This window comes from Adiantum capillus-veneris, chromosome 1 (assembly GCF_014529385.1).
Source record: "Adiantum capillus-veneris isolate H3 chromosome 1, ASM1452938v2, whole genome shotgun sequence".
Lineage (NCBI taxonomy): Eukaryota > Viridiplantae > Streptophyta > Polypodiopsida > Polypodiales > Pteridaceae > Adiantum > Adiantum capillus-veneris.
In genome coordinates this window covers 42,936,681-42,945,149 of record NC_140931.1, presented here as the reverse complement: position 1 = coordinate 42,945,149, position 8,469 = coordinate 42,936,681, and the positions used below count along the sequence as shown (strand labels likewise).

Genomic DNA, 8,469 nt, shown 5'->3' with positions numbered 1-8,469 from the left:
TCCAAGAATGTTAATATTTGTTAAGGATTCATAGTTGAAGTATAATCTTGTTTCAATGGAAGAAATCTCGTACTATGTCGGATGAGCATGGCCCATTATTAGCACCTGTAAAGGAAATCATCCCAAAGAGGTTCTTAGATGGCACTTCTTTGGTGTCATCTTTGTCACTAGTGGGGAAAGAACTCGAACCACCATTTGAAAGGGCATCTAGACATTGGAGGTTTCCTCCATCTTGCACTTGAGTCTCAAAATCCATAAAATCCTTATGTGCTTGAGCCAAATATGGGGTAATGGTACACCCTCACCGAAGATGTCGGCACTCCAAGTTCACAATATGTTCACTTGAGGTTTACATAGTTGTTCACAAAGGGATCACATGTGGTTCACTTGAGATTTACACAATTGTTCACAATGTGATCACATGTGGTTCACTTGAAGTACACATGGCTTTAAGTAGTTCACATGGAATACATTATGGATAGTTCATGGAGAAGCATGAGAGAAGGGTGGGCTGAGAAAGTGAAGGGGCTAAGTGAATGGGCATGAAAGAGACTAAGAGAATTTGAAAACAAATTTTAGGTACCCCATTCAAATAGTGGCTAGTCAACTTGAACGGCTAGCCACATTTTGCAGGAGTGTGATCACTTGGTGTTCACTTGGTTAAATAGCACTTTGAGTTCACTTTATAGTTCACTTTTGGATTATTTCAGGTTCACAAAATGATGAACGGATGAGATCTTGCCCGCCTCCCACCTTTCCCTCGACCATCGATCTCACCTCCAAAAGGGGGTGTCAAATAATCAAGAGGGGCCCCTCCCCCAAGGGCACCCCTCCAGCGGAGGCCTCTCCCCACCTCACCCCATCTGTAGGCATACTTTTGGAGCACCTTGTCTCATTTAAATCGTGGTGGGAATGGAAGTGTTTGTTTTAAGGTGCTAGTGAAGTGTAAAATGAGTGTTTGTTTTAAGCTACTAGTGAAGTGTAGAATTGAGTGTTTGTTTTAAGGTGCTTATGAAGTATGAAGTGTAAAATGAACCCAAATCTTAATTTGAGCCCTTATTAATTAGCCATGGTGGCTCCCGAACTACGATAGGAGTTTATGTGCATCTACCCTTCTTAGCATTTTTTCAATCGTATATTCCTATATTAAAATGCTCATATAATTTAGAAAACACGGATATGCTATAGCATTGACAATGAAAAATTTGTATGTACAATAGAAGACTCTTCTAATCTTCAAGTATATCGGAAAATCTACAACAAAGGCTTGTAAATAGAGATTTTAGCAATATTCTTCACCAAACACAGTGCCTTCTTATATTCTTCATAAAACATGTTCCTAAGTTACAAATTGACTTGTAATTTTTGTGATTTCTCATCGATAGGGCGAGAGTGAAATTATGCCCTTCTAAGTTCTCACCCTTTCTAAGTCTACACTAAAGGTGTTGGACATGAATTGTAGTCGAAGAAACTTCAATGATAGGTCAGAAGAAAAAGGAAAATTCAACAAGGGTACTACTTTCCAATGCTTGTCTTCTGTCAGAATAGGGAGCCTTTCAAATGACAATGGTGAGATGCAATCAAGTGCCAATGATGAGATGCAAAAAACAAAGTGTTTGTTGATGATGTTAACAGGTTTTAGGTGTCTCCATCATCATTTAGAGTGCTTAAGATTATAGTGGATCATTGCAAGTCTCAGATGGAACTTTAGTGCTTGAGGGCTGTTGTATTCTTATCGGGTTGATATAAATCACATCAACTCACAATTGTGAGTATGGAAAAAAAAAAAGATTATAGTGGATCATTGCAAAGTAGTTTGGGATGACTATTTTTGCTATTGCTCATAGTCCTATGAAGCCATTGGGCATAAGAGAGGGTGACATTTAATATTGATTTCTTCTTTCCATCAAAACAAGAAATTGGATTGTCGTACATGATTTTGTAACAAAGTCTGGAATTAGGGAAAGGTAAGATTTTGATGCTTATCAAGTGAAAAAGGATTTGTTGCTATTTTAAGACATGGTCAACACACATCTTAAACCCTTCCCACTTCTCAGCAAATCAATGGCCTTATTTATCTCCTCAAATGGTAGAACATGTGAGATGTAATTTTTTGCAACAACCACCTGCACATGCACGCACGGAAGTCAAATTACGTATCAAAATATACACACATATACACTTTGAAGCCGCTTTCTTAACAAAGCAACATCGATACAATTTAGATCTTTAAGCAAGTCACATAATGGTGATATCAGGCTACATTTTGAGCATTGCTTCTAGAGGAGTTGGCCTATGTCTCCTATGGTACACAAATGTCGTCAATGATTCTACACAAATAAATAACTTTCTTTTGCAAAAGCAAATTGTATACCATTCATAAAAAAACCTCTTTAAGCATTCCCTAAATGGAAACTTACAAAATCTTAGTATCTTTGATGCATTGAAAAAAGTAATTACCTTTTTTGTGATCATGTCAACAAGACTTGGTTTTTCCCTTGAAACCTCCAAATACACATCCCATGATTGATCTTCCACATAGCAATGATCCAGGGTCCAAAATCAGTTTGCTTCCTAGAGTATCTAGACCAAGGACAATAGTCTTGCCTTGTCCCTTTACACAAGAGACAACAGCGACCACTAGTTCCATATTTCCCACACACTCAAAGGCATAGTCAACACCTCCATTTGTTAGGCCTTGCAATACCTAGTCCATTCATAGCAAAGCTACTAGTATCAATATATCTATCAAAGAAATCTTTGTGCACTTTCAGAATTGGAATAAGCATTTCTATACCTGTTGTATGGGTTTCTCATGCTCATTTGGATTTACACACTTTGTGATGCCCAACTTTTTTGCTGCATCATCAAAAAAAAGATTTTATGAGTACATAATCATGCACATAATTATAATAGCTTTTTATATCTTTAGTATCTTACCCAGCTCAAACTTGTGAGGATTTATATCAACACCTATAATTCTTGAAGCACCTGCAATTCTAGCCCCATCTGCAGCCTGTCATACAACTGGTAAATCAAAATGACTGAAATGATTCTCTTTGTATCATTTTTTAAAGACAAAACTTATCGCTAATCCTACGGTACCAAGGCCAAAGACAACTAAGATAGATCCTTTATGAACATTTGCAATATTCCAAGCCACACCTAGCCCTACAGCATGCACATGCTTATAAATGTGATGTGTAGCCCCAACTTTTTAGACATTTGATTATAAACCATGTTTTTCAAGATAGATTAATATCATTTTGAATGGTCGATGTCTGTTATGCTAGTATAATCTCAACTCACATTTGTGAGTATTGCACCCAAAAAAAAAGATCCTTATGAATGACACATGATGCTTTAAAAAATCAAATTTCAGCAACTTCAAATCAAACGATTGTTTTTTTTAAATGTCTTGGCTTGCTTCAAGACAAAGGCTACATTGATGTATACTCTTTCTGCAAATGAAAATGAAATTGGTTTTCTTGCCATTTTTGTGGAAGTGTAAATTTTTATTTTTCTATGATGTAGTGGTTTTGCTAACTCAATCATAACTAATAATTTTTCATTTAGAAAATATTTTCTTTTTTGATAGTTCTTCATAATTTAAGAGAGGTCAAGGGTTCTCAAGTGGTCTTCAAAAAGAATCTTGTGAGAAGATGGTGATGTAATGTAGAATATCGAGAATTTAAAGCTAAGAAAGTGAGTCTCTTACTTATTTTCACCAATGAGCAAGGTGATAAGTCATAGTAGCTTGCATAAGAGGATGAGAAACTGTGTGTGATCTACTACTCAATGCCACTCTTTAGAAATAGGAAAACAAAGGTCATCTACGAAGATGTGTGTGATCTACTACTCAATGTCATTCTTTAGACATATGAAAACAAAGGTCATCTAAGAGGATGAGAAACTATGAGTGATCTATTACTCAATGCCATGCTTCATAAATAAACAAATAATGATCATCTATCTCTAGCATCGGCTTTCAAGACAACGCTTAGTTAATGCCTCTCTTATGAAAAACAGAACGGAAAGTTTTACCATTATTACTAGTCTTGTGGCACTCATCAACAAGGTTTATCCAACGGTCCACATTTGCTCTCAAGAGTTTTATTAAGGCATTATGTATCCCAACAAGTCAAGCGAGAGCTAGTGTTCCCATATAATGCGATATAAACTACTTTACACACATTTGGAAATTTGAGGAATGTGTGAAAGTTTAAAAGTTCTTACATGGTCTTGTTTAAAAATTCTTGTCAGATGCTGGTGATGTGAATGTAGACTAAGAATATCAATTCAACAAAGCCCATGCAAAGTTGCCTTGCCATGGGTATTTAGAGACTACACACACCTGGCTTTTACAGGGAGCCAGCAACCCATACATTCATCAACTTAATAGAGCCAAGGAAGCTCACTTCTTGTTTTTCTTCTTCTTTTGGACCAAGCTAGTACTTTTAGATGAGCTAGAGACACCCAATAGATGCCTAAATAGATCAAGCTTCTACCCTTGAGTGTCTTTGACTATGTCGTCTTGCATTCAAGTTTATTGGATTATCCAGACCTCATGTGAGGGCCCTTCTAGATCACTCTATTTCACATGATTTTTTGCAATAGAGTGACTAGCTTTCTCAAGCAATGCATCCCTTTCCCAATGTCATCCTTTCTCCTCCTATATGATCTTTTCTTCTTGCTTCTCCTGTGTAGATTGACCAACCTTTGCAATGACTGAATCCTCTGCCATATCCCAAACTCATGCTTCCTCCTTCAGCATGCCAATATTCTCAAACATAAATGGCTTCACATCTCTAGAAACGTGCCTCCAGGTGGATTTGACCACCGGCTTATTGATAGTCACCTCCACGTATTAGTTCCTAGCATAGTGACCAATCTTACCACATTTGTGGCAAGCGTTGGGGAAAGAGGAAAATGTCAATTCTTGTCCATGGCTTCAAAACATTTGAGGTTGCAACGGATCAAATGTTAAAGTTTGCATCTTGTGGATCCATTCCCAAGAACACTTGAAAGTTAAAAAAATGAAAACTTTACTTACATAAACAAAAGTTTTTGTCACGATTATAACATTCGTTTTTTATATGGTTTTCATTATCCTTATGATAAAAACTGGAGGGATATCCAAAAAGATACGGTCTTTAATGCACCGTCGATAACGTTTATGAAGTCCAAATGTCTTCTAGTATCCCCTAACTAAGTTTGAACATTGGTGACCCTCATATCATCATTTGCATCCCTACCTTCAACTATCCTTACGCCTTTTAGTCTGACCAAAATTAAATCCAATGGTTGATCTTCAAAATTAGATGCTTTATTATCTTGTTCATTTGGTGATGGAGGTTTTGTTGATCTGGAATAGTACAACTTGATCTTTGCTTCATTATAGACCCTTAGTAGCATTAATCTAGATAAATCCTTCAATCTAACTATATCATTCCAGAATACCCCATCCACCTCATACAATCTTCACCATGCTATCGTCATATTAGGTTTCTTCGGGCCTAATTTTGACTAATACAATAAGATCAAGTCCCCTTTTCTAAACTTCGTTGCCTTCAGTTTATTGTCATGCAAATATTTCCTTTGTTGTCGTATTACTTCTTGTTCCAACATTGCCCTCTGTCTTATCTCATCCAAATTAGCAAACTAGTCCAACTATTAGTGTTTAAATTGTAATTTATGGCATGTTTGACGGCTATTCTAACACTAGGAATAGCAAACTCCATAGGCGCTACTACTTCCGTTCCATATATCATTATGAGAAGAGTCATACCAACTATGATCTGTAAGTCGTCGTGTAAGCTCAAAGTGTTGTCTGAGGTTTTTATCCCAAGTATGAGGTTCTTTTTTAGCTATCTTGGTCAGAATGTTCCTAATGGTCTTCTTACTGCTCTCATCATGTCCGTTGCATTTGGGATATATATGGTGTTGATTTCCAATGCTTGATTGAGAAAATTTCAATCAAAATTTGTATCGTATCATTAATAAAATGGGTTTCCTGATTTGAAACTATCTCAATTGAACAACCATATATGTACATAATATGCTCATAGAAGAAACATGGTGTTGACTTTGTCGTGTTGTTGGGTAGTGCATTTGCTTCCACCCATTTTCTCACATAACATGTGGCCATATCTATGTACTTGTTCTTCTTGGGTGTAGCCTTTTTAAATGGACCCATGAAGTCCATAACCCACTTCAAAAAAAATACTTAAAGGTTATATTGTGGTCAGAGGTGGCATATTTGTTGCAGTTAGTCTACCCATTCCCTGGCAGATATTCCATGTTTTGCAAAAGACCCCAACATTTGATATCATACTATGCCACTGTAGTCATGCCTGTAAAATTTTCTTTGTTTGTGATCTTAGTGGAAAAATATCCTCTTGAGCTCCCACTTGTGAGCCTCACTTATAACTTGAATTTTGCTTTGCATTAACACACATCTTCTCAGAACTTCATCAATTCCTAGCTTGTATAATGATCCAGCAATGATAGCAGTGAATTTGAGGCTTTTGATAATGAGAGACTTCTTGTTAGACTAGGGCCAATCCTTTGGAAATCCTTCAAATTGGAGAAAATTACACACATCCTGCCACTCTTGATATGTCCCATCCATTGCCATATTTTGGAATAATTCAGCATCAGTTGGTCATCTCCTAGTGATATAGATGAAATTCCTTCAATACTTTTGGATAAAAGTCAGTAGCAAAAAAGTGAGTTTTTTCTCGCTTCTTTTGAAAGATCTTGAATTCAAACTCAAGAAAAAACATCATCCATCTAATTAACCATCCTCAAATCACCACCTTGTTATCAGAAAGAGAAGTTCTTGGTGATCTACATAGATTCCCTAACAAATAATATCTAAACTTGGTTGCACTAAACACCATTCCCAATGTTTCTCTCTAGTTAGTTGTGGATTACCCTTGCTCTGTTGTACTAAATCTATGACTGGTCAAGTATCCAGGGTAGTCCGTCCCTGGGGGGTCTACCTTTCAAAAGTACCTGTAGCATGTGCGTTCAAGAGGTATTTTTAAAACCCCTCTACACACACACGTCATTAGGAATTGAAAGATCCCTCTTCCTTCATAAATCTGTAACTTTTTTTCAATTTTCCATTTTTCAACCCCTTTAGTACATGTAATTTGTAACTCTTTGGTATATAAAAAACCCCTCTGGGTGAACTCACGTGCTACACTTACATATTTTGAGGTGGACCCCTCAAGAGTCCATCTTTCCATCCGGTTGAACCAAAATAGTCCCCCATCGTCATGCCAAATGCATCCACATGAACATGAAATATCACTTCTCACTCTGGTTAACAAAGAATTGACTTCATGCTAATGGCCTCTTTCAGACACACTGGAAACTTGCCTCACATTCTGAGAGGTCCATAGAATCTTCACTCTCTTCTGGGTCAGTTTATATAACAGAATAGCCTTCGTCACAAATATGAATGAATCTTCTATAAAAATTAATATACCCCAAAAATGAGCTCAACTTAGACACATTTGTTGATGATTTTTCCTATTGGACATATCAAACTTTTTCTTCAGTCATTTCAATTCCTTTTTAGGACAAAATATATCCCAAAATCTATCCCTTCTAGACTATAAATATTGATTTAAAGGGATTAAAAAAAAATTGTTTCTCTCTGCATCTCTCAAGCACTATTTTCAAGAATAGAAGATGCATATCGTCAATTGAAAATACGGTGAATTCATTCACAAATATTTCCAGAAACTTATGCCAAAACTCACTGAAACTTTCCATCATACACCGTTGGAAGAGCATTATATAATCCAAATGGAATTACTAAGTACATAAATGCTCCCCAATTGGTGATGAATGTTGTTCTTTCTCTATCCACTAGAGTTGTCCTCAACTACTTGTAGGCACTATATCCTTTTGTGAAACTATTATCTCATGGCCTGCAATCTCATCCAGCATCATATCGGTAAATAGAAGAGAAAATGGGTCCTTGATAGTATGAGCATTGAGCTTGGGATAATCAACATAGACCATCAGCTTCCCATTCTTCTTCGAAACAACTATTATTGAAAACAACCAATTAGTGCTCACTAGGTTAGTAAGGAATCTCATTATCAACAAATTGTCAATCTCTTCCTTCACCTTCTTTGCACAGTTTGGATTCATCTTATACCTCTGGAGCCTCACTATTCGTGCACCTGGTTTCAATGGTATCCGATGTTGTCATACCTATGGATCTATACCTTTCAAGTTCTTATGCTCCCAGGAGAAGACATCTTCATATTCTAGAACAATTGCCTAGCTTTCTCCTTATCTCTAATTTTATATGTTTATTGATTTTTACCATCTTTGGATTTTTTTCTGAGTCGAGACTCCATTCTTCGATTTCTTGGTTGTCTTGTAACAACTATTTAGTCCACCACCTTTTCCTTTATTCAAAAATTCAGTTCCTTGCAAATCCTTATC

The 8,469-nt window shown here is 36.5% G+C and overlaps 1 pseudogene; it reads right to left on the bottom strand.

The window, feature by feature from the left end:
* Positions 1-2,012: 2,012 nt before the first annotated feature.
* Positions 2,013-8,169, bottom strand: LOC147464610 (alcohol dehydrogenase class-3-like; annotated as a pseudogene).
* Between the last annotated feature and the right edge of the window lie 300 nt (positions 8,170-8,469).